Consider the following 27,023-nt stretch of genomic DNA (forward strand, 5'->3'; position numbering starts at 1 on the left):
TATGGGTGTTAGATACATCACAATGTAACTAGATTATTGACTCTAGTGCAAGTGGGAGACTGTTGGGAATATGCCCTAGAGGCAATAATAAAATGGTTATTATCATATTTCCTTGTTCATGATAATCGTCTATTGTTCATGCTATAATTGTATTAACAGGAAACAGTAATACATGTGTGAATAAATAGATCACAACATGTCCCTAGCAAGCCTCTAGTTGGCTAGCTCGTCAGTCAATAGATGATCATGGTTTCCTGGTCATGGGCATTAGATGCCATTGATAACGGGATCACGTCATTGGGAGAATGATGTGATGGACAGGACCCAATCCTAAGCATAGCACTAGATCGTTTTGTTCGTATGCTAAAGCTTTTCTAATGTCAAGTGTCTTTTCCTTCGACCGTGAGATTGTGCAACTCCTGGATACCGTAGGAGTGCTTTGGGTGTATCAAACGTCACAACGTAACTGGGTGACTATAAAGGTGCACTACGGGTATCTCTAAAAGTGCCTGTTGGGTTGGTATGAATCGAGATCGGGATTTGTCACTCCGCGTGACGGAGAGGTATCTCTGGGCCCACTCGATAGAACATCATCACGAGCTCAATGTGACTAAGGAGTTAGTCACACGATGACGTGCTATGGAACGAGTAAAGAGACTTACTGGTAACGATATTGAACAAGGTATATGTATACCGACGATCGAATCTCGGGCAAGTTCTATACCGACAGACAAAGGGAATTGTATACGGGATTGATTGAATCCTTGACATCGTGGTTCATCCGATGAGATCATCATGGAGCAAGTGGGAGCCAACATGGGTATCCAGATCCCGCTGATGGTTATTGGCTGGAGAGGTGTCTCGGTCATGTCTGCCTGTCTCCCGAACCCGTAGGGTCTACACACTTAAGGTTCGATGACGCTAGGGTTATAGGGAATTGTTGTACGAGGTTACCGAAAGGTGATAGGAGTCCTAGATGAGATCCTGGATGTCACGAGGAGCTCCGGAAAGGTCCGGAGGTAAAGATTGATATATAGGATGGATGGTTTTGGACACCGGAAATGTTTCGGACGTCTCCGGGAGGGGCCACCAACCCCAAGAGGTAGCATGGGCCAAAAGAGGGAGGGCAACCAGCCCAAAGTGGGCTGGTGCGCCTCCCACAAGGAGGCCCAAGGCGCAGGAGGTGGAGATGGGGGGGGAACCCTAGGCGCTGGTGGGCCTAAGGCCCACCTAGGGGTGCGCCACCCCCTCCCCCTGCCCTGGCCGCCGCACCTCCCATCTGGGGGGCTGCCGCACCACCTAGGGTGGGAACCCTAGGGGTGGCACCCCCCTCCCCTCCTCCTATATATAGTGGGGGTTTCGGGGCTGTTTTGCACACAGTTTTCCCTCTCCCTCGGCGCAACCCTGCCCCCTTCTTCCTCCTCTCCCATGGTGCTTGGCGAAGCCCTGCCGGGATACCTCGTCTCTCCATCGACACCACGCCGTCGTGCTGCCGGAGATCTTCCCCAACCTCTCCCTCCCCCCTTGCTGGATCAAGGTGCGTGAGACGTCACCGGGCTGCACGTGTGTTGAACGCGGAGGTGCCGTGGTTCGACACTAGATCGGAATCACACCGCGATCTGAATCGCCACGAGTACGACTCCATCAACCGCGTTCTAGCAACGCTTCCGCTTAGTGTTCTTCAAAGGTATGAAGATGCACTCACCCCTCTCTCGTTGCTGGTCTCTCCATAGGAAGATCTAAATATGCGTAGGAATGTTTTTGAATTTATGCTACGTTACCCAACAGTAACATGGTCGTACTGGTAAGGTTGGGACGGTCGACACATCATAAATCGAATCCCATTTCCGTAACCTTACTCACACAAATACCGGGTGCATCACTTCACCAAAAGTGACCACCTAACTCATCATCACCCTCGGGCATTAGTGGCACCCGACGGGGTTTTCATAAACTCATGCTTTATGACAACATCATGCTCATGAATAATACTACTTCTATCTTTACTTGTGAACATGGTATTATCATGACCCTAAGGGGGTAGAGTCAAGATCAATGCATGTGCTCCGGGGAGCCTTCGGTAAAAATTGTATCGAATGGTTACCGGCACTTATGATCATATGCAACGGGAATACTTGCTATTTTAACATGCAAAGTAACATATGCTCAGTCATGGTCAAAGGGATGCTTGCCTTGGTCAGCTAAGTATCCGGGGTCTTCGAGGTCTTCCACTCCGATTCCCTCGTCACACGGATTTTCTATCGTCGATAAAACAATAAATAAGAAATAGCTCACACAGAAACAGTCCACAAAGTCATTTTAAAAATGTTCCCTATTCAGATAAATCTAAGATATTATTTAAAAAATATTTGTCTTAGTTTTCTTTGAAGAAATATTTTTGAAAATAACCAAGCAGAAGCAAAACTATTCCATTTTAGCCCTTTTTAATATTATAAAATAGAATTGTTGCTGGAAAAATTCATCTAAGCATATCATTAAATAGTTCACATTTTTAGAAAAATAACAGTGGAAGAATTATATTTTTACACTCGTTAAATGTTTTTGTAAAAATCTTAGAAATCCAGGTTTAAAAATAAAAAGATAACAAACCAGCTCCTGGCCTGGCTCAGCCCAGAGCTGGGCTGGCCCATGGCCAGCCGACGTGCGGGGCCCTGCGGTCAGTGGCCGAGGCCAGCGCGGGGGTGGAGGCTGGGCCACCGACAGGTGAGGCATACCTGTCGGGGTCGTCTCCTACCTCCAGCCAGATAGGAGGAGGAGGACGCCGACGAGGTTGCCGACGTGCTCAAGCTCCATTGAACACGGGAATGGGTCTGCCTGACCGTCGCCTACCTGTTGGTGGTGGAAACAACGTCGGGGAGGCAGGGTCTTGCCGGCGACGAGGAGGCCGTGGCGGAGGAGTTTCGGGAGGTGGTCGAGGGAGAGGCTAGAGACAGGGAAAAGCTCGGGCGAGTTAGGGGAAATCTTCCTGGGATCAAGGGGGTCGGTTTGGTGGGTCGAGTGGTGCAGGAGCCATCGTGTAGCCGGAGATCGACCGGTGCTCCGAGGCGGAGGGGCCTCGGTCGTTCTCGAGCACCGGGGCTCTGCTGGTTTGCTGGGGTGGCTAGGGAGGTGCTAGTTGATGTGGCAAAGCTATCTGAGGGGTGCTGGAGCGAGGGGGAGGGCTATTTATAGGCCCGTGATGGTCAGCAGATTCGGGAGTGTCGGTGACTCACCGTGGCGCGCATGGGGGTGCAGAGAAAGGTCGGGGTTGAAACCACGGTCTGAGGACGTGTGTCGTGGTTTTGTCACGGCAGATGTCCTCGTGAGAGAACTTAGGTGTGAGGCCATCGCAACCATGTGGCGGCTTGAAGGGGTTGGTCGGAATCGAGAGACGCAAGTTTACCCAGGTTCGGCCCCTCCGATGGAGGTAAAAGCCTACGTCGTGCTTGTGCTTCATTGATGCAGATGATGATCTCAATTACAAGGGTGCAGACTCGCCACCTCTAATCTCGTGGGTGTCTAATCTGTCTATCTCATGATTTGTCTTGTCTAGACCTACGTTGTGAATCTTGTCCCTCTTGGGGCACCTTACCCCTCCTTATATAGGTGGAAGGGGTAGGTTTACATGTAGAGTCCTACTAGAAATAGGAATAGGACTAGTCTCTCTTGAATCCTAATCCGGGTCTTGTTTCCTTTATGAGGGAGTCTCTCCTCTTCTTGGGCCTTCTCTTGTGAGCTGGCCCTCCTGGCCTCTCTATGAGCCGCCTTATGCCAGGGTGTACGCCGGGCCTTGGGCCTTCGTCATTTATCTAAGTCGCCTGTGGGGTCAAGTATGAGTCGCCCGCCAGGTCACTGCTGAGTTGCCGGTGAATCGCCAAGTCCTTTGGCGGGCCATACTCCAAGCCGGGTTACACTGCGGGGTATATCCCCGACATTAGCCCCCAAGGTTAGCTTGAATTTATTCATGGTAAGCTCCTGAAATAAGAATAATAAATAAGTTAAGGGACCGGCTTGCCCCTCTGGCCGGCTTGATTTACTGAAGTGGCTCCTTGAAAAATCCGGGTTTCTTCGAGCCGTCTTCACAATCATCTTGTTGGTACGTGTCCTTTGTAATAAAATACATATGCCATTGAATCGGCCTCCACTGCTTTGGCTTGATGAAAATTTGGGAAATAAGAAATCCACACAATGTTGAACTAGCTTCTCTTGCTTCGGCGGGTTATGATTGACAATGGCGGGTCATGATTGACAATGGCGGGTCATCATTATTAGTAGTGCCCCGTCAAACAACTGAACTCCAATTGACAAACCCGTGTGATGTTGAGCCGGTCTTCCAGTGCTTCAACTAGATAAAAATATGCTGAACCGGTCTCCCAATACATCACCTCCATGACAGAAAGAAATGTGCTCTTCAATTTTTTTATATATCCATATTATCTGTAGCCCCCAAGGGCCGGGTCATCAGTGTGTGATGTGCCGGGTCTTCAATTTGAACCTCATGATCTATGAAACAACTTAGTGCTGTAGCCCCCAAGGGCCGGGTTGTCTTGCCTGCAGCAACCTGGGACTTTTGGAATTATGATCTGAATAGTGTAACCCCCAAGTGACGGGTCGATTGCTTGCGGCGACTCGAGACTTCCATGTTCTTCTCTTGAATAAAGAGCAGTATGTAGCCTTCCAAGGCCGGCTTATCTCCTTGAGGTAGCCGGGTCTGTTGATGATGTGATGATTTGAAAAGCGGATTGCATTAGCCCCCAAGTGTCATGGTGTATGCTTGCAGTGACATGGGACTTTCATACTTTGATGTAATCTTGATTTGAATAATGTAGCCCCCAAGTGTCGGGTTGTGTGCCTGCAGCGACTTGGGGCTATTCCTTCCATTGTAGACTAAAATCATATCCACTCTATGAGCTGATGATGCCTTTGTGATAAAAGAAATCCTTGACCGTGGTTGCAATGTAACCCGTCAAATATATCCTTGAGAAATCCATATGTCGGGGAAATCCATAAGTGTTGTAGTTTACTACAGAACACAAGTTGAAGAAATCCAAGGGCCGGTCAATTAGATGACTCGGCATTATATGTGACAGGGCGGCTTTTTGACAATAGTCAATTCTTCCGAGCTGGCTTTAAAAACCCCCAATCATTTAACAGTGGTTATGATAAACCATGATAAAAATCCAACCAAATTGGCTATTCAAAGATTTATTTGCACCTGCAAGAATTTATGCTTTGACCCGGTTTGAAGACCGGAATGATATGTACGTATGATGTATGATGCAATGCAATATGATGCATGGATGGGGCGAGTCAGAAAGCTCGAGCACACACCCTAAAATGCAGGTTTCGTCGGCTCATAAGGTCGCGACAGGATGGGGCGAGTCAGAAAGCTTGAGCACACACCCTAAAATGTAGGTTTCGTAGGCTCATAAGGTCGCGACAGGATGGGGCGAGTCAGAAAGCTCGAGCACACACCCTAAAATGCAGGTTTCGTCGGCTCATAAGGTCGCGACAGGATGGGGTGAGTCAGAAAGCTCGAGCACACACCCTAAAATGCAGGTTTCGTCGGCTCATAAGGTCACGACAGGATGGGGTGAGTCGGAAAGCTCGAGCACACACCCTAAAATACAGGTTTCGTCGGCTCATAAGGTCGCGACAGGATGGGGCGAGTCAGAAAGCTCGAGCACACACCCTAAAATGCAGGTTTCGTCGGCTCATAAGGTCGCGACATGATGGGGCGAGTCAGAAAGCTCAAGCGCCACCCTAAAATGCAGGTTTCGTCGGCTCATAAGGTCACGATAGGATGGGGCGAGTCAGAAAGCTCGAGCACACACCCTAAGATGCAGGTTTCGTCGGCTCATAAGGTCGCGATAGGATGGGGCGAGTCAGAAAGCTCAAGCGCCACCCTAAGATGATGATTTTTCTGTAATGACCCGTGGTTCTTGAATTATTCATCCCAGTTGAGTCTGCCGAGCCATGTCCATGTAGCCCCCGAGTCTTAAGTCGACTCAAGGAGGCGGCTTGAGAGTCTCCATACTTGATCGTGGCATAAACCGGCAGAGAAAAGATATTGGTACTTGCTCCATCTCCGAGATATAAAGCCACTGTACCGGCAAGTTGATGTTGTCCGGACCGTGAGGATGGCGACTTGAGTCCGTCTGTTGGGCGGCTCGTATAGGCGAGCACTGCACCGACGGTTGATAGAAACCGGACCATTGGGGCCGGCGACTTGCGTCCGTCTGTTGGGCGGCTCGTACAGGCGAGCTCTGCACCGATGAGTTAATATAAACTGGGCCGTGAGGGCGGCGACTTGAGTCCGTCTGTTGGGCGGCTCGTATAGGCGAGCACTGCACCGGCGGGTTGATGTTGTCCGGACCGCGAATGCGATACCTTGTAAGTTGTCTTAGTCTCGCGGACGTAAAAGTTGGCCGCGTCATTGTAAATCGGCTTTGGTAGTGAGTTGACAACGTCATTTGTATTCCTGGACCGATGCGTGAGTCCGATGAGCTGCGCGGCATGGACAAAATATCATTGCAGTATGATGCCGCCGCATGTTCCATATTTGCCATATAACACCAGCTTTGTATTGCCATATAATACCAGCTTTGTATTTGTCCTGCACAAAAACAGCACACGCCAGCGTAACTGTTCACGAATAAATTAACAGTTATAAAAAATAAATAGGGAAGCACCACCTGATATATTGTTTGGCATGGACGAGATACTATACACCCTCCTCTTCCTTTATCTGACCCCGAAAGAGCAGTCACGCTGGGTGCAGTCGTTTTTCTGAAGAAGTGCAGGGCGTCAAGGGGTTGGAGGAGGCACAACAGAGCCGACAGCCGGTGCGGAGCGGCGAGTCAACCAGGCGTGCGGCAACCGCGCTGAGCGGAGAGCGCAGAGGCGTGAGCCGCCTGGAGCAGCAGCACGCGGAGGTAGACGCGTCGTGGGGGAGTGTAGCCGAGGCAAGACGGAGGTAGGGCAGACTGGCGCAGCTAGCCAGTGCACGCGCGCGCGACGCGGGCTCGAAGCAGATAAGGCGTGGATGGTGAGAGTCGGCTCATGGTGAGCCTGTCCCGAGGCGAGGCGAATGATGGCTCGGACGCTCGGCAGCAGAGCGAGGTTGACTCGGGCGCGGAAGCGGCGCATGCGAGGTGCAGCGGGCGGAGCGCAGTGCAGCGGGAACCGGTGGCACGGACTCTCGGCAGTAGACCGGTTCAACAACAGGCGAACGGAGCCGGGGCGAGGCGACGGCGGCCCAACAGTAGGGCGAGGCGACGGCGACTCGGCAGTAGAGCGAGGAGACGGCGGCTCAACGGCGGAAACAAAGCTCATGGCGGCAAATTGACCCGGCGCATTGCACGCGGAGGCGGGTGCTGCGGCGACTCAAGGTGAAGTGTAGGTGAGGCAGCGCTGCGAGGGCTGCTGCCATGGCGTGGCGGGATGTAGTAGTATGCGGCAGGCACGCTAAGCCGACTAGAGCGGGGCGAGGAGAAGGCAAAGCTCCAGGAGCTGCTTCCGCGGCCAAGGTGGGATGGAACAGCGCGAGCGCGCGGAGGTAGGTATGATGACACAGTGGAGAGCCGGCTCGCCACGAGTCAGGGCGGGTTGCAGCCGCAAGCGAAGGCTCGGGCGCAGCGAGCTATCGGTGATGCCACGACGACAGCAACCAACTGATGAGGCGATGTCGAAACTGGGTCGATGCCGGTGTGGAAAGGTGGAGGCGGAGGCGAGGCGAACTCGTGACAGTCGAGAGTGAATTCTTCCGTCAATCACTTGCTTTGACTTTAATTCTTCCCATTAAGGCAGCCATGGTAACAACACTTCCGATCAGGAAGCGACTCCGAAAACCTGTGGATCCCAAAGCCGGCGTCCTTGAATAAACAATGTAGCAGTCGTTCTTGCCGTGCTTTCCCCTGCCAGATTTTGTCCACGGAATGTCTCTGAAAAATCTTGATCTGACCGCTGCAGTGATGAAGTTGTTGTCGTTGTTTGACGTTTCTGTATGCTCTTCCTGGTCATACTAGTCTTGTTCCTGCTACTAAAAGAAGTATCTTATCTCTTGATCCAGCTTACACGTGGAGTGGCAACACTGTGTGTTTTGACCACAACAACTCATCTAATCTAGTCTCTGGATTTTGATCCAGCAACACTTGGCCCTGCTTTTCTTGATCTCATGAGGCCCGACACCCGGATCGTGATCCACCCTAGGTGCTCTTTTTTTGTCCTTTGATTCAACTCGTATTTGCTTGTATAAGCCGCTTCGAAGCTGATTATGATTCTTGTCATAAACCGATAAATTTGACTATTCCTGGCCGGTTCTTCTTCATCCGATCGGTCGCAAGCTCCTTGATCCATGAGGATCTCCCTCCAAGAACACAATACCATCATGCGATTAGCCCCACGGTGGACGCCAACTGTCGTGGTTTTGTCACGGCAGATGTCCTCGTGAGAGAACTTAGGTGTGAGGCCATCGCAACCATGTGGCGGCTTGAAGGGGTTGGTCGGAATCGAGAGACGCAAGTTTACCCAGGTTCGGCCCCTCCGATGGAGGTAAAAGCCTACGTCGTGCTTGTGCTTCATTGATGCAGATGATGATCTCAATTACAAGGGTGCAGACTCGCCACCTCTAATCTCGTGGGTGTCTAATCTGTCTATCTCATGATTTGTCTTGTCTAGACCTACGTTGTGAATCTTGTCCCTCTTGGGGCACCTTACCCCTCCTTATATAGGTGGAAGGGGTAGGTTTACATGTAGAGTCCTACTAGAAATAGGAATAGGAATAGTCTCTCTTGAATCCTAATCCAGGTCTTGTTTCCTTTATGAGGGAGTCTCTCCTCTTCTTGGGCCTTCTCTTGTGAGCTGGCCCTCCTGGCCTCTCTATGAGCCGCCTTATGCCAGGGTGTACGCCGGGCCTTGGGCCTTCGTCATTTATCTAAGTCGCCTGTGGGGTCAAGTATGAGTCGCCCTCCAGGTCACTGCTGAGTTGCCGGTGAATCGCCAAGTCCTTTGGCGGGCCATACTCCAAGTCGGGTTACACTGCGGGGTATATCCCCGACATAGGGAGGTGCTAGTTGATGTGGCAAAGCTATCTGAGGGGTGCTGGAGCGAGGGGGAGGGCTATTTATAGGCCCGTGATGGTGAGCAGATTCGGGAGTGTCGGTGACTCACCGTGGCGCGCATGGGGGTGCAGAGAGAGGTCGGGGTTGAAACCACGGTCTGAGGACGTGGTACTGGACCGCCCGAACCATCTGCAGCAGAGAGAGGGAGAGAGAAGGCGAGCAATCATGGCCGCGCAAGCTTGGCCGGTTCAGGAGCGCGCAGGCACGCGTCGCGCAAGCTCTAGCGCGAGAGAGGAGGGACCCTGAGGCTTGCCCGACGCAGAGGGGTTGTCGGGGAAGAGGTTGGACATCTCGGGGGAGGCTGGAACTGGCCGAGGGCATCGCCCCGACCTCAGTGACTCCCTGTAGCGCGCCCAGAGCACAGTTTTGGCATGCCACGGCATGCTGGTGTGCTCTGAGGCACTTTGGACGTGTCTAGCATGTCCTGGCCCTTTCTGGGGTGTGGCTAGACGTTTGGTTTTAGTGGGAGCTTCGGCTGGTCAAAGGAGGCAAGAAATACTGGTGCTGTCAGTCATGAACTAAGGTCTAAATTGGGGGTTTTTGGCCTTTCCACTTTGAACTAGTGAGGGGCTAGTTGACTGGGGTTAGATACATGTGCTGGCTACTTAATCTAAGAGTTTGAAGCAAAGGAGTTTGGTTTAGCTGTGGCTAAGGTGGCTTTTTCCTATATGTCAGAAGGTGTTCGACAGTGGGTACACGGGGTTGCACCCCACCACTGGTGCTGAGACTTAACAGGTTTGGTTTTGGTGGTAAACCATGGAGTTCCACCAAATTTGATCTCCAAAGGAAAAGTTAGCTTTCTAAACTTGAAATCACTCCAATATGACCAGATCTGTTCCTTCCAAAGGGAGTGTGAGCAAACTAAGTCCCACAAATCCCATTTTTGGTGTATAACCCTCATTTGAGGTATTAGGCACTCCTGCAAAGTTTTAGCATCATTGGGCAAACTTTGTTATGTAGAGTTGCTCTAACTTGATTCTGGACAGACAAGGTTTTTGGGTTATTTGCGGTCCTTATCCACCTTTGATCAAGGTGAAACTTTATGTGGACACCAAACAAGGCTTAGGGATACCACTGGAATTTTCTAGGAATTTATTGAGAATATTTCCTCTGGAAATATTTCAAAATGCCAAAACAGACAGAAATAGATTTTATAGTTTTAATCAATAAATATAATATAAAAATGGGTTTAAAATCCTATGTATGGAAAATATATGTCCTTCTGATCATCTCTAAATTTAATCAGATTTTTCCAAGGCAGAAAAGTATTTTTCCATGTTGGAATACCAATTCTGACCTTAGAAATGGACAGGTTATTTAATTAGGAAAATAATCACAAAAATAATTATTTTCGTGGTTTTGAAATATAAAGATAGGTAAAAATCAGATTACCAAATATGGGTAGAAGCACTGCTTGCTATCAAGGGCATGTAGTGCAACTCAAGGTGCTATCACTTAGGTCAATAAAGGTTTTTGGAAATCAGTATAATACCAAAGGAATTTAGGGTTTTAAAACCTCACATGATGAAGCATACAAGCATACAATGTCAATCATGGCACTCACATCATCAGTTTGGAAAAAGTTTTAACAAGCTCAGAATTTTACAATACAGACAAGTGATAGCAAAAACAGGGTGTGACATCAACAGTTGGCCGTCAAGAATGAACAAACTTGACCTTTCTAAAATTTTGGTCATAGATCTCTATTGACCAAAATTTTGGTTTGGTCATTACCCATTTGTGTGAGCCACGTAGGATTTGACGTGGCTGTGTTGACATGGCATTGCTAGTGAGCAAATGAAATCATCATAAATTTCATAGCCCAGTTCAATAATCTAGTCTACATGGGCCTCCACCAATACTATTTTATTATTAAAAATGTACAAATTGTTTAGGCCGATGCATTATTTTACCAAAATCATGTATATCTCAGGATAGACCCATTAAAAAACAAGTACACAAGAATAAAAGATAGAAAATTAGTTATATATTTCATTTCAGTAACACATCACATGAATTACAATACATCATCCATCGACTCCTCTACACATAAAGGTTCAAGGCCCAACAAGTGCACAACAAAATAGTTATATAAGTGCAGGTGCACAGCAAAAGGGTCTAACAAGTGCATAATCACGCATCAAGATAGTTCGACAAAGATTGGATGAGAAGCACAAGTTTTTGTTGATCACACCTAACATCAATGATAAACGAAGCTTCTTGTTCCCTCCTCTCATCCTGTCCTCTACTTCTTATGGGTGCTTCAGATCATCCTGGTAATTCAAATAATCAAACATAAGAAAGCATACAACTTCTCTCAATGAAGGTACGGATAAAATACATGCGAATCTTTTTTATTCTAATCTTTACGTCTCTGAATAATTATCTATTCTGCTTCTAATCACCATGATGTCAAAAATGCATGCAAAGTGTGCGTGCACCTAGTACAAAATATTATAATGTAGCATATATGTTTGCATTTATTGCACAAGAAAGAAGACATACGGAGATACAACCTGATGGTATGAAATATGCATTAAAGATAGCAGGGCATGTCATACATGCTACACTAGATTATGTATGCTTACAAAGAAGAGGTGAAATTAATGCTAGGTTTAAATTTCAGACCTTTAAATAATAACGGTAAAATTCAGGTTTTGGTGAGAAGAAAGGTGAACCTAAAGGGTTCAGTTCTATTGATAGGATGCATGCCATGTTGCTTCCAACCCATGGATATGACTGTTTCAATCATCGAAGAGATTGTTGGGCAGATGAAATTGATGGGAAATCTTTGGTCACATGCAAATTAAGCAGCTTCAAGACCAATTTTAAACCTGTATGATGGCAGTGAAGTTGCAGCTAGTCTCTTTGCATCCTCATGTAAATTAGTCCGGTAGTATTCAGTTCTGTAATAATTCTGAATTTTTCCTGCTGCTGGCTACCAAGTGCCAAATGAGACACAATGTTCTCCCAACGGATTTTAAATGTACTCATACGGATGATCTTTATTTGCTAAGATATTTCCTGGAACCATCAGTTATATGGTATCTATTTAGTACATGGCTTGGTTATTCTTGTATATTTTCTCTAGAATTCTATGCATGAATGCCTGTGTCGGGGATGATTTTCCCCATTTAGATTGGTTGTCCAAATGTCTCCTTGATGCTTTTATACATGGGTCATCAAATTTCTTAAGCTGGTTCTCAAATTTCTTAGGCCGGTGCTTAGCGAAAGTGTGCACAGAAAGAATTACTGGACCATTTCCTTATAGTTACCAAAAATGATTTGTACATAACGATTAGTACACTAGTGGAGAATGTATTAATATACTATATAAATAGCAAAAATACCTACAATATAATAATGCAGTCTTATCCTATAAAAAAGTCAGGAACACCTTGGGGAATCATTTTTAATATAGCTAGCAAAAATACCTATAATATAGGAATGCAGTCTTATCCTATGAAAAAGGCAGGAACGACTCACTATTTGTTGCCGTAAAATAACAGCATCATCTTTCGTTTCATAGTGTGATTTTAGCATGACATACCTAACCAGTCGAGCAGCTGGTTGCTGATGCCCTTTGTGCCTCTTTGACTGAAGAAGAAGCATCATTGAACGCGAAATTCCCCATTGTCTGCACCAAATTCGGTGATGCATACATGTTAGGATGTCATGTCATGTCAGCAGCAACCGAGCGAACATCACCAAGCAAAAAAATCAAGCAGTTGCAGTGTACTGTCGGCTACTAACAGCAGGAGCAGCATGGGCCGGCCACGAGCGGGAGCGGCAGCACCATGTTGGGTCTCATATTGGTATCAAGCAGTTGGAATGTACATTCTAACACGGCATGTGTTGGTATGAATATTAAATAGTAATATCGTCATCGCTAGAGGTAATTTGTTGTGATGTTGTGGATCTTATATATAGAATGCAAATTATTGTCTTTTTTCATTCCTTCCCCTATGCCTGTAGCTCTACTATGGGTTTTATTATGGCTGCTAAACAATCATACAACTACTGTAGAAAGATGATGTGTCCTTATCCTTCGTTCGCTTGCCTCTTGGCTTCATGGCAAATATGCCTTTGCTCTGTTCTGTTGGGAATGAGTTTCTTTGATAGTGCACCCTCTGTTCCTAAATATGAGACGTTTTGGCAGTTTAAATTAAACTGCCAAAAACGTCTTAAATTTGTGAACCGAGGGAGTACTACAGATCTTATTTGCATATCGTTATTTTCGTTAAAGATGATGGTTTTGAAATACCCTAACCACAAATGTTGTGTCTTTCATCAAATTACTCCCTGCAAATAGCAGCTCACTGAGAAGTACTAGTTGAGTTTGGTATAGCCCTTTTCAGGATCTAGAAAGGCCAGAATTATTGCTAGTTACCCACTCTATCTTTTGGCTGAATGGGATGCCAACTAAGCAGCACGTCTAATCAACCAAATGCCTATCTGCCATAGCACTCATGATATAAATTGTACCGGTTATAAAGCTATAAACTGTGTACCAGTCATATGCTGGAGAGACACAAAGTCATGGTAGAAATAAATAGCCAAGAGGATATGATAATGTGAAATCGGTACAAAATTTCCTTACAGGAAATGAGCAGCCATCAGTAATGCTAAGAAATTAATCGATTGAATGGAAATGATGGAAAATGTATTTTAGCAGCACCAACAGGAAACAATACATTGATAGTTGGCAGAATTTCTTTTAAAGTGATGCCGACTGAACCGTCCGACAATAAAATCGAGACGTGATTCTATGCGTGTGCATGTCGAAATAAGTTGGAATAGATGCTGAGAGCACCTACGCAGATGATAAATAGAGGTATGAATCTTGGGCCACTCGTAGTTGTCATCCTATGTTGAAATGCAATCATTCAAACTAATATGAAAATATCTTATTTGCATATTGTTGATTTTGCACAAGAAATGGCTTTAGTTACTTTCAAAAAAGAAGGGATGGCTTTAGTTAGATTTTCCTACTCAGCCAAAGGGCTTGGCCCAAATCACTTAATGTGAATTGAGATGTGAAATAACCAATTAATCAACTTCCTGCAAGCTAGGTCACATAAAGAGGTATCTGGTCTGAAACAATGCTGGTTACAAGTTTAGCTTTGATTTAACCAACACAAGTGAACCCAACTAACTTGCGCACTATATAATTTCACATTAGCCCTGTAGAAGGTCTAAGATGGAGAATATGTAGCCACTTACCCAGAATGGGCAGAGGGGCACGCCAGATTTCATCCACGCATCACTGTCAGGGTAGGTAACACCGCCCAAGTGGGGGCCGCAAGGAAGAACCTTGCGCTCAAATGACACAAAACCGGCAGACATGGAGGCAGTCACCCTCTCGAAATAGTGAGCAATGCACCTCACTTTTTGCTACTGGCTCTGCCTCGCATTGTTAGTCAGTGCCCTGCAAGAACATAGAAGCATAGGAGATCAAGTAAGAACAGCTAGTCAATTTGACACTACAAGGTATAATTAAACCCTAGGATATCCAAATGAGCCAAGGGGGCATACGAGAACAAGGCATCAAAATTGATGGCTGGGAGTCGGGCCTCACCGCGGCCAGCGGTGGGGAATAGGTAGAAGAGCGCGCATGCGAGCAATGCGGTGGCGAGCTCCTGGCCGAGGAGCACGAAGCCTGCGTCCTGAGGCCCCGGGAGGCGGAGCCCGGTCACGGCCCGGGCGGCGGCGTAGTGCTCCTCGAGCAGCGTGGGGAGGCGGAGGTGGACGCGCACGAGGCAGGGGAGCACGTCGGAGAACCAGTCCCACGCGTGGGCCCACGAGAGGAGGTCGTCGAAGAAGAGCGCGTAGCCCTCGGCGGCGTGGGTCGGGAGGGCCCGGAGGAGGGTGCGGGGAGGGCGGGAGCCATAGCGGGAAGGGCGGGAGCCGCATCAGATGTGGGGAGGGGATGGGGAGGGAAGTGGCGGCGGCGATCTGCAAGGGGAGGAGGCGACGAGTGGCTAGGGTAGGGTTCAGAAGGACGAGTAGTGGGTTTGCTAGTTTTTTTACTCCTTTTCTTTAGATGAATGAATGGATGGATAAACGTGGGATTGCTAGCAATGGACGGTAGGATTTGTGCCATGTTATCGATCCGTGGCATAAATGGTTCCACCAATCAGAATCCAGCTTATGTAATTGTGTTTTTTCTTTTGTTTCTTATATATTTTTTATCCTCTTATTTCGGGTAAACACTCAACATATTAGCCTCATGTGGTATGTTTAAATGACCCAATAATTATGGACCCATATTGGATTTAGATATTAGTCCGTATAGATATTGGATTTAGGAAATATAGACCCATATTGTTGTCTCTAGTTGTACTTTTTGATTGCCTAAAAAGAGTTGTACAATATTTATTATTTCCCTCAAAAGAAAGCTATATTTTTGGTTCAGTGTTGTGGGTCGAAACACTTTTCATTTAATTACGATAGTATTTGGCATTACTGAAAAATTCACCCACATATTTTTTATTGTCATGTTTAAGTCTTTATTGTCTGAAACACCAAGTTAAGGTACCCTATACCACCTTTCAAAAATATTTATCTAAATAAGGTCTACACATTATGAGATTGGCATGGGATCATATACTTCATTTTGGTAAATATATTGTATTTTCTAAAATATTTAGGATATTAAAATGAATAATTATAATTTATTGGTATTTATCTAATATAATTTACTTCATCCATATATGTATAAAACAAAATTTTGCTCTCTATACATGACACATAGGCAAAATTGATGAGGTGTCGTCGAGTCACCTCCACACATATGTTTATGGTCTTATATTTGGTCATGGTAGCATTGAACTATGTTCATAAATAATTCTGCACATCTTAATGACCATTTTGTGCAATAGGATCATGACCTAATGGACGCAAAAGGTCATAACGTTATGGGCTTTGGACCCTCTTAGACTTGCCATGACTAATTTCAGAATTTGGTCATGGATCAATGACCAATTAAACCACCGTCATTATTTTTGGTCATAATTGAGCTTTTTTCTTGTAGTGGATGTAAACTCTGATATTATCTATGAGATGGCAAACGATTCCCTATTTGTCATTCTTTTATTATGTATGTGCTATGTTATCGTGCTTGCGAAACGCTTAGATGCGCTTCTTTCCATTTTGGGGCCTCGTTCCCTTAACCGGAAAGGACCGCATTTTAGTCGTTACAAGTTGGTAATCAGAGCCTTACGACCATAGGAGCCTTTGTGTGATCGTACTTGGCCGAGTCGAGTCTAGTAAAATGTTTTGAGTCTTAGTTATATTGGAGAGTAGGATTCTTTTTTCTCCTCTTCCATGCTCTGCTGAGGTTCCCGACTTAGGAAATCTTAATTCTACTCCTCTTCTCGCTCAAAAAAAATTAGGATCACGCGGGTATTTTTGAAATCTATATGATATCAATGTGACGGAGTTCTGTCTTGGTGCCTCCTATCTGCCTTGATTTCTTACGGGGAGTTGAGCTTCATGGGATTCTTGTGCACATCGCCATCATTCAGATTTCTGAGTATCTCAGAACGAAGGATGTTCGTAATTGCTTCAATACCTGTAGTGGCGAGATAACCCCGATGTCCCCAGTATTAGTGCAGATTGTTCGGGAGTACTGCCATACTTTGTATCGTTGTGATCACGAGGTTCTGTAGTAGATGAAGGTCAGAGATTCTGGTTATGTGTTGACAGATGTGAAACATTGGACGGGTTAGTATAGGAGTTGTGTGAATATTACTCCTTGTATCCGTGTACCAGAATGCATGAGCAAATATTTCGGGAAGTCATAGGTGGGATATCAAGTAGTGACTTATAGGACAATCTTCGTACAGATGCATGATGTGAGGTTGGGATTCGACATTCAGTGGGTGTGTTTGTTCACGGTCTTCTTACAGCGGTTCTCGTTGTGTCTTAAAGAGTCCTTGTAGCTCGCTACGACTCGAGGATACTTCGTAAGTTGTGTGCACTACCTTGCACAGGATGGCCACTGTAAATTCGAGCCCGTGCGATCTTATCCACGAAGATATCGGATGAAATCTCGATCATATGTTTGTTCTGAGCAGTTCTAGCTCATACTTGTTTGCAAGTGGTCTTAATCAGAATTTTGTCGACGGTCATTTTGAGGTAGCATTCTTAATATTTTGTTCGAGTGCAATTGCTATATTCCTATTCAGATATTCCTGCCTTTTTGATTCAGCTATACCTTCAATTTATTCTGTGGGCTAATGTGTTGTCCGTCTTCAGGATGGCTCCACCAACTCGTGAGAATCCAGGTCGTGAGTATGTGCCGCTGATACGTCTCAAACGTATCTATAATTTTTTATGGTTTCACGTTGTTATCTTGTCTTCTTTGGATGTTTTATGTACCTTTTATATCTTTTTTGGGACTAACTTATTAATTCAGTGCCAAGTGTCAGTTCTTGTTTTTCCTGTGTTTTTTACTCTTTTCAGATCTGATTTTGGAACAGAGTCCAAACGGAAGAAAAACCCCGAAATGATTTTTTCCCGAACGGAAGAAGATCAGGGGGCCTTTGGGCCAAGCCAGGTGGGCTCCAGGGAGCCCACAAGCCCCCACGCCGCCACCAGGGGGGAGGCGGCGGTGGCAGGGCTTGTGGCCTCCCTGGCCGCCCCCTGACCTAGATCCTTGGCCTATATATTCCCAAATATTCAGAAAAAAATAAGGGGAGCCTCGAAAATACTTTTCCGCCGCCGCACGCTTCCGTTTTCGCGAGATCTCATCTGGAGACCCTTCCCGGCGACTTTGGAGTTGGAGGGCTTCTTCATCATCATCATCGCCCCTCCAATGACTCGTGAGTAGTTCACTTCAGACCTACGGGTCCATAGTTAGTAGCTAGATGGCTTCTTCTCTCTCTTGGATCTTCAATACCAAGTTCTCCATGATCTTCATGGAGATCTATCCGATGTAATCTTCTTTGGCGGTGTGTTTGTCGAGATCCGATGAATTGTGGATTTGTGATTAGATTATCTATGATATATATTTGAGTCTTTGCTGATTTCTTATATGCATGATTTGATATCCTTGTAAGTCTCTCCGAGTCTTGGGTTTTGTTTGGACAACTAGATCAATGATTCTTGCAATGGGAGAAGTGCTTGGTTTTGGGTTCTACCATGTGGTAACCTTTCCCAGTGACAGTAGGGCAGCAAGGCAAACATCAAGTAGTTGCCATCAAGGGTAAAAAGATGGGGTTTTATCATTGGTTTGAGATTATCCCTCTACATCATGTCATCTTGCTTAAGGCGTTACTCTGTTCTTATGGACTTAATACACTAGATGCATGCTGGATAGCGGTCGACGTGTGGAGTAATAGTAGTAGATGCAGAAAGTATCGGTCTACTTGTTTTGGACGTGATGCCTATAGATATAATCATTGCATAGATATCATCACGACTTTGCGCGGTTCTATCAATTGCTCGACAGTAATTTGTTCACCCACCGTCTACCTGCTTTCATGAGAGAAGCCACTAGTAAACACTACGGCCCCCGGGTCTATTCACATCCATCGTTTACATCTCCGCTTTTACTTTGCTTTGTTACTTTGTTTCTTTGAGTTCTCACTTGGCAAACAATCTATAAGGGATTGACAACCCCTTCATAGCGTTGGGAGCAAGCTTTTGTGTTTGTGCAGGATCTTGAGATACTCCTCCACTGGATTGATACCTTGGTTCTCAAACTGAGAGAAATACTTACCACCGCTACGCTACATCACCCTTTCCGCTTCGAGGGAACACCAACGCAAGGCTCCAAGGCCATGGGGGAAATCCTTTGCATACTTGCCTAGGAAGTCCCTTAAGGCGTAGTCACAGCAGAAAGATCAAGCCAAGTATTCTCCCGTTGACGTGCCTATTTCTGGCGCCGTTGGAAGGTCTTTTGTTGTAGTAGTAGCCGCCACCACCTCCTCCTCCAGAGAATCCTCCTCCGCCGCCGCCTCCTCCTGCAGAGGCTTGGCAAGCGGTGATGGCTGCTACGAATGCAAACACTCAGATGATGATACAGTTGTTACAAGAGAGGACTAATCAGCAGCAAGGCAACTTCAATCGTGGTGGCAATCAGTTTGCTAATCTGAATCAGTTCCTGTCAAATCAGCCGAAGACTTTCACTTCCTGTGACCAGTCGTTTGATGCTGAGGATTGGATCCGCGACATGAACAAGCACTTTGAATGCAGCAATGTTCGCCCAGAGGATTTCGTCAAGTTTGCAACATTCCAGCTGAAGGGGCAAGCATCTATCTGGTGGCAACAGTTGAAGGATTCCACGGGTACTAGAGTGATCACTTGGGATGAGTTCTGCCGTGACTTCAGATCCCACTACATTCTGTCCAGCTTTGTGGAGGAAATGCGTGAGAAGTTCAGGCACTTGAAGCAAGGTGGTAACTCCATGTACAAGTACAACGTCTAGTTCCACGAGCTAGCCCGATATGCCTTGCAGGATATCCCTGATCAGAAGAGCAAGATTTATCAGTTCAGAGGTGGCTTGAAAGAAGATTTGCAGTTAGCTCTCGCTTTGCACGATCCTGAGGAGTTCGATAAGTTCTACAACTTAGCTCTCAGGGCTGAGGCAGCTTTGCTCAGGGTGGATAATTCTAAGAAGCGCTTCAGAGATTCCAGCTCGTCGTCCTCTACTCAGGTGGTTCATAAGCAATAGAAGTATTGGGTGTCTCCTCCTCCTCCTTGGCACACGCAGCATTTCAAGCATTCAGGTGGCCGTGGTTCTTCCCACCCACCCAACCCAGCTTTTCAGCAGAGATTCCAGCATTAGAAGCAAGGGCCTCCTCAGACATAGTACAGTCAGCCAACAGATGTTACTTGTCACAAGTGTGGGCAGAAGGGTCACTATGCCAACAAGTGCACTTCTGAGCTCCGTCTTCCGCCTCCTCCTCCAGGCAAACCTCCAAGCAATGCTCTCGTGAAGTTCAACCCCAGGTCTGCTCGAGTCAACATGGTGAATGCGGCAGAGGCAGAAAACTTGTCAGGTGTGATTATGGGTAACCTCCTCGTTGATGATATTCCAGCTAAAGTGTTGTTTGATTTTGGTGCTTCTCATTCGTTCATGTCTAGAATGTTCTTTGCCGAGCATGATTTTGTTCTGAGTATTTGAAGAAGGCATTACATGTGGTGTCACCCGGTACTCTTATGAGCGCCAACAAAGTGGTTCGAGATGTCTCTGTCAAGATAGGAAGTTATTCTTTTCTGGCATCTCCTATTGTCTTGGGCAATTCCGACATTGATTTGATCCTTGGTATGGACTGGCTGGCCTTGAACAAGGCATCGATTGATTGTGAAGCTAAAGAAGTGAAGCTTACTCACTCTTTGGAGCATGTGATTATCTTTGCAGCGCGCGATGATACAATTCGTCTATTCTCTTTGAATGAAAAGGGTGAGATTAATCCTATTCCGCAAGTCCCAGTGGTTTGCGAATATGAAGATGTGTTTCTAGAAGAGCTGCCAGGAATGCCTCCGCATCGAGAAATTGAATTTGTTATTGAGCTTGAACCAGGTACTGAGCTTGTGTGCAAACGGTCGTACAAATTGGGTCCAGAAGAGCTGAAGGAACTTAAGAGGCAACTCGATGAGCAGGAGCGTTTGGGTCTGATCAGACCGAGCTCGTCTCCTTGGGGCTGTGGAGTTCTGTTTGTCAAGAAGAAGGATGGCACGGACCGATTGTATGCCGATTACCGTCCATTGAACAAGAAGACAATTAGAAACAAGTATCCACTTCCGAACATAAATGAGTTGTTCGAACAGTTGAAAGGGGCCAAGATCTTCTCCAAGCTCGATCTCAGAATGGGCTATCATCAAATTCGCATTCGCGAAGAGGATATTCCGAAGACTGCTTTCAGGACTAGTTTTGGCTCGTATGACTATACGGTCATGTCTTTTGGTCTGGCAAATGCTCCATCGACATTTTGTCGAATGATGAACTACATATTCTCTCCGTTCAAGAATGAGTTCGTCTTTCTGTATCTCGACGATATTCTGGTCTTTTCAGAAACTGAGGAAGAGCATGAAGAACATCTTAGACTGGTGCTTGATAAGCTGAGAGAGCACAAATTCTATGCCAAGTTTTCCAAATGTGAGTTCTGGTTGAAAGAAGTCGTCTATCTTGGGCACATCATCCCTGCCGAGGGCATCAAAGTTGATCCGTCGAAGGTGCATGCCATTGTTGATGGGAGCCTCCGCAAAATGTGAAGCAGCTTCGAAGCTTTCTCGGGCTTGCAAGCTATTGTAGAAGGTTCGTTGAGAACTTCTCCAATATTGCTAAGCCTCTCTCAAGTCTTCTTCAGAAGGGTGTGAAGTATGTCTGGTCTCCAGAGTGTCAGTTGGCCTTCAACACACTCAAAGAGAACCTCACCTCTACTCCAGTCTTGGTTCCTCCTGATGACTCCAAACCTTACCAAGTGTTCTGCATCGCTTCTCTTCAAGGTCTTGCTGCAGTTCTGATGCAAGAGAAGAAAGTGGTTGCTTATACCTCCATGCAGCTGAAGCCAGCTGAGAACAATTATCCTGTGCATGATCTTGAGCTGGCAGCAGTGGTACATGCTCTGATGACTTGGAGACACCTCTTGTTGGAACGAAAGGTTGAAGTGTTCACCGATCACAAGAGTCTCAAGTACACCTTCACCCAGCCTAACCTGAATCTCCGGCAAACTCGTTGGGTGGAAATGCTCCAAGATTTTAATCCAAGCGTTGAGTACACGCCAAGCAAAGCTAATGTCGTCGCAAATGCTTTGAGCAGGAAGGCTTACTGCAACAGTCTCATTCTGAAGCCTCTCCAGCCTGACCTTTGTGAATCATTCACAAAACTCAACCTTCAGTTAGTACCTCAGGGATTTCTTGCAAATCTTCAGATCTCTCCTACCTTGGAAGATCAGGTCCGAGCAGCACAACTTCTTGATGCAATGGTGAAGAAAGTCAAGATTGGCTTGGCAAAGGGACTTCCCAAATACAAGTGATTCAGTGTTGATGCCAGAGACACGTTATTCTTTGAGGATCGTCTTGTCGTTCCGAAAGGTGATCTGAGAAAGGTAATCATGGAAGAAGCTTGATACGTCTCCGTCGTATCTACTTTTCCGAACTCTTTTGCCCTTGTTTTGGACTCTAATTTGCATGATTTGAATGGAACTAACCCAGACTGATGTTGTTTTCAAGAGAATTGCCATGGTGTTGTTTTTGTGCAGAAATAAAAGTTCCCGGAACGTCCTGAAAATTTACGAAGATTTTTTCTGGAATAAAAGAAAAATACATGCGCAAAGATCCACCGGAGGGGGTGTGCCAGTGGGCCACAAGCCCACAGGCCGCGGCCACCCCCTATGGCCGCGCCATGCACGCTTGTGGGGCCCATGTGGCACCACCGCCCCCAATCTCAGCTCTATATCTTCCGTTTCGCCTGGAAAAAAAATCAGAGAGAAGGTTTCATCGCGTTTTGCGATACGGAGGCGCTGCCACATCCTGATCTTCATCTGGAGGGCAGATCTGGAGTCCGTTCCGGGCTCCGGAGAGGGGAAATCGTCGCCATCGTCATCATCAACCTTTCTCCATCGACAATTCCATGATGCTCTTCATCGTTCGTGAGTAATCTCATCGTAGGCTTGCTGGACGGTGATGAGTTGGATGAGATCTATCATGTAATCGAGTTAGTTCTTGACGGGGATTGATCCCTAGTATCCACTATGTTCTAGATTGATGTTGCTACTACTTGGCTATGCTTAATGCTTGTCACTAGGGCCCGAGTGCCACGATTTCAGATCTGAACCTATTATGTTGTCGCCAATATATGTGTGTTTTAGATCCTATCTTGCAAGTTGTAGTCACCTACTATGTGTTATGACCTGGCAACCCCGGAGTGACAATAGCCGGAACCACTCCCGTAGATGACCATAGTATGAGGAGTTCATGTATTCACCGCGTGTTAATGCGTTGGTCCGGTTCTTTATTAAAAGGAGAACCTTAATATCCCGTAGTTTCCATTAGGACCCCGCTTGTCGCGCCCAAGATGCGACCCTATCCTCAATTTGGCACGAGGGCCTCGTCAGGGATAGAAGCGCATCTCGTCGTGTCGCAAGAATGCATATCATTACAAGTACATGTACTGGAAAGGAGAGATATATAAATAGAGTTGGCTTACACTCGCCACAAGCTACATCAGAGTCACATCAGTACATTATATATTCATCAAGAGTAAGAGCAGGGTCCGACTACGGACGAAAACAAACGAGAAAAGAAGAACGACGTCCATCCTTGCTATCCCAGGCTGCCGGCCTGGGACCCATCCTAGATCGATGAAGAAGAAGAAGAAGAAGAAGCAACTCCAAATGAACAAGCAACGCCCTCGCGTCACGTAACCTTTACCTGTACCTGCAACTGGTGTTGTAGTAAACTGTGAGCCACAGGGGACTCAGCAATCTCATTTCCAAAGGTATCAAGACTAGCAAAGCTTAATGGGTGAGGTATGGTTAAGTGGTGAGATTGCAGCAGCGACTAAGCATACATTTAGTGGCTAACTTACGAGTACAAGAAATAAGAGGGGGAAGATCTACGCATAACGGAACGTGAACTACAGATGATCAAATGAATGATCCTGAACACCTACCTACGTCAGACATAACCCCACCGTGTCCTCGATCGGAGAAGGATCTCACGAAAGAGACAGTCACGGTTACGCACACAGTTGGCATATTTTAATTAAGTTAACTTCAAGTTATCTAGAACCAGTGTTAAACAAAGTCTCCACGTTGCCACATAACCGCGGGCACGGCTTTCCGAAAGATTTAACCCTGCAGGGGTGCTCCAACTAGTCCATCACAAATTACCACAAGCCGCATAGAAATCCTCAATCACGAAGCTCGCGATCTCGTCGGATTTCCTAGTGGAAAACCTCAACTCTGAGATTACCCAAAGCATCACCGAAATCCCGATGCACAAGATATCTCGTCAAAGGTAAAACTAATCCAGCAAGGCCGCCCGACGTGTCGACGATCCCGATAGGAGTCGCGTACCTCGTTCTCAGGACACGGCGGATGAGCTAGACGTCGGGATCGCTAAACCTCCGGGTGACCAGAGGGGCGCCGGACATCGCTCAGGTGGGACCAACACTCATGAGGAGCACTGGCCCGGGGGTTGATTAAATTATCCTCGGGGCCCGGGAAGTCCCTATGCAATTTTATTAGGTGATTAGGCAAATGTAGTACCAAAGTTGGGCCTTGCCAGACCAGCTTTAATCTAAAACGAATTATCAAGGGGGTCCCCATAACAACCCCGATCGTGTTAGGAGCGCTCATTTATGGAACATAACACCGGTAGCCGGAAACTAAGGGGGCAAAGGTCGAACAAAACACCAGGCTAGAAAGGCCGAGCCTTCCACCTTTTACCAAGTATATAGGTGCATTAAATTAAATAGCATTGAATATGGTAATATAACAAGGAACCCATGCTTCGCATGGAAGCAACTGCACCTGCAACTAGCAATGCTACACAGGGTTAAGCAAGCAGTAACATAGCCAATCAGTGGTTTGCTAGGTCGAACAGGTTGATGGTAATCATGGCATTGTTGAGAGGCTGTTATTTAACAGGTGGTAGGCAACGAGACATAATCAATAGAAGCGGTAAAACTAGCATGGCAATGATAGTAATGGTATCTGGGGAAATGATCATCTTGCCTGAGATCCCGTTTGGAAGAAGAATGCCTCCGTGAAGCAGACGAACCGACGTAGTCGAACGGGTCCTCACAATCCGGCACGCATGCGGAGCTCTATCGAGACGAAGCAAACCGGAAACACAATCATCACACGGAATTCACCACACGATGCACAACACAAATGATGCATGAGTAGCTGAAAACATGCAAGTCACGGCATGACAAATCACACAATCAACCACTACACATTAAGTGAAGTTCAATATGCACGAGTTGCATATTGACGAAACGACATGTTAATTATTTAGTTCACTCCTGGTTATCTACACGGCAATATTAATGTTGTCAAACATGCAAGAGGTGAAGCGGAAGTTAAACTACCTATCTATGCATTTTAAATGAGGTCGGAAATGACATATAGCACCTCCGAAACGACCTCACATGTTAATTTAAAAATCTGTCCAGATCTGAATTAACACCTTTAATTGGTTGTTAAACAGCAAAACAAATAGGTTCATGTGATTCTACGCGTCAAGGCAAGCAATCTACACATAGAGAACATCTCCAACGGAGCTACGGAACAAAAGATACAGGCACCGCAAGATATGATGGCATGAATGCAAAATGTGTGCAACGGCGGCTACGAGCACTTCTACACATGCAACCAGCGAGAGAAAAAGAAACTACACAAGATTCTAAGAAAGTTTCATGTAGGACACGATCAAAACGGGGCTACGGTTCAAAAGATACGAGCAAATCAAGAAGTCACTACAATCTGCCAAAAACAGCCACATAGCATATTCTACGCCCCGCAACTACGGCTACACAGCTCCGATACGCTCAAGCAAGGCATGGCACGGAAGAGGGCAAGAAGCACTACTACAAACATCTAACAACAATTAGCATGGCAGCAAGGAGCACTAGGAAAAGAAGACACAAGATGGCATCTCACACACTATTTCAGAAACATAAGGGGTACAACTAACTCCATTGGACCAACCCCAAAAGAGCTACAGATCACAAGATGCAAGCAAGACAAGACAGCAACAAAATATAACAGATTCCACACTTAGAAATATTTCAGCTCCTCCAAATCAGCACTATTTCTAGCAACTTGAGGGCAGTCAAACCACACCTAAACATGCATTTCTATTGCAACCAAAAATACCAGAGGCTAAACAAAACATCCGAGATCAACTCTCTAGTTGACAACTAATTCAAACGAGGCACGGAATAAATCCTACGAATTAAACAAAAGGGCATCGCGGCAAAATATCGCACTAACTAACTTCCTTAAAAGCTAAAACTAATTGCACAGAAAAATCCATGGGATTTTTCTACCCCGGAAACATATAAAATATGTGGGGTTTGCAACACAACATAAAACCACACGAAAATGCGGGAAATAAACCTATATATGGAAAAATAAACTACCGGCAAACCCTACACGCAAAAATACGAGTGACCGCCCTAAAATACATGATAAAATGGTCCCTAAAACACAGGCATTTCTAACATGCCATACGGGCAATACGGTCTAGCGCGAAAAAATAAATACGAGACGAAACATTATAGGACAGCACGCAAAACGACGCATTAGGCACTCTAAACGGCGTCAAACAATTCTGCAAGTTGGATAATCGTGTTCTACTCGCGAAGCTACCCCAAAACCGTATCAAATACGCCTCGTTCCGACTTACGGACAAAAAGATACGCGCGTTTTAATATCGCCGTATTTTTCTGGAATTACTTAATTCCAAAAACAACCTAAATTACATATTGGGCCGAACTGTGGTGCAACATATCTAACGCACACCTAGGCAAGGATTAGAGGCAGCAAGGAGTTCTCACCTAGCGGGCTCGGCCCATGAAGGGGGGACGATAGCAGGCCGAGGGCGGCCAACTGGGCCTGGCAGGTGGCTCGGCTCGCTCGGCCAGGGGCGTTTGGAGGTGGGCCAGGGCGAGGCCAGCCCAGGAGCGCTGGCGAGCGGTCCAGGAGCTGCCGAGCCGGTCAACGGGACGGGAGCTCGTCCCCTCGCTCGACTGGAGTCCATGGCGGCGTCGAGGTCCACCCTGGCGGCGCGACGGGACGTGGAGACGAGCGGCGCTGTACGAGGGCCCTCTGGCAGCGGCGGATCTGACCGCGACGGGCTCGTTCCCGGGAGAGGCAGCCCGAGGCGGACCCCAAGGCGGCGGCATGGCGGGCTGGATCTGGCGGCCGCGGGGAGGCTGCG

General features: G+C 46.6%; 1 pseudogene; it reads right to left on the reverse strand.

Moving 5' to 3' along the window:
• Positions 1-14,516: 14,516 nt before the first annotated feature.
• Positions 14,517-26,843, reverse strand: LOC123408369 (annotated as a pseudogene).
• Positions 26,844-27,023: the final 180 nt, after the last annotated feature.

Source organism: Hordeum vulgare, chromosome 7H, assembly GCF_904849725.1.
Source record: "Hordeum vulgare subsp. vulgare chromosome 7H, MorexV3_pseudomolecules_assembly, whole genome shotgun sequence".
NCBI classification, from domain to species: domain Eukaryota; kingdom Viridiplantae; phylum Streptophyta; class Magnoliopsida; order Poales; family Poaceae; genus Hordeum; species Hordeum vulgare.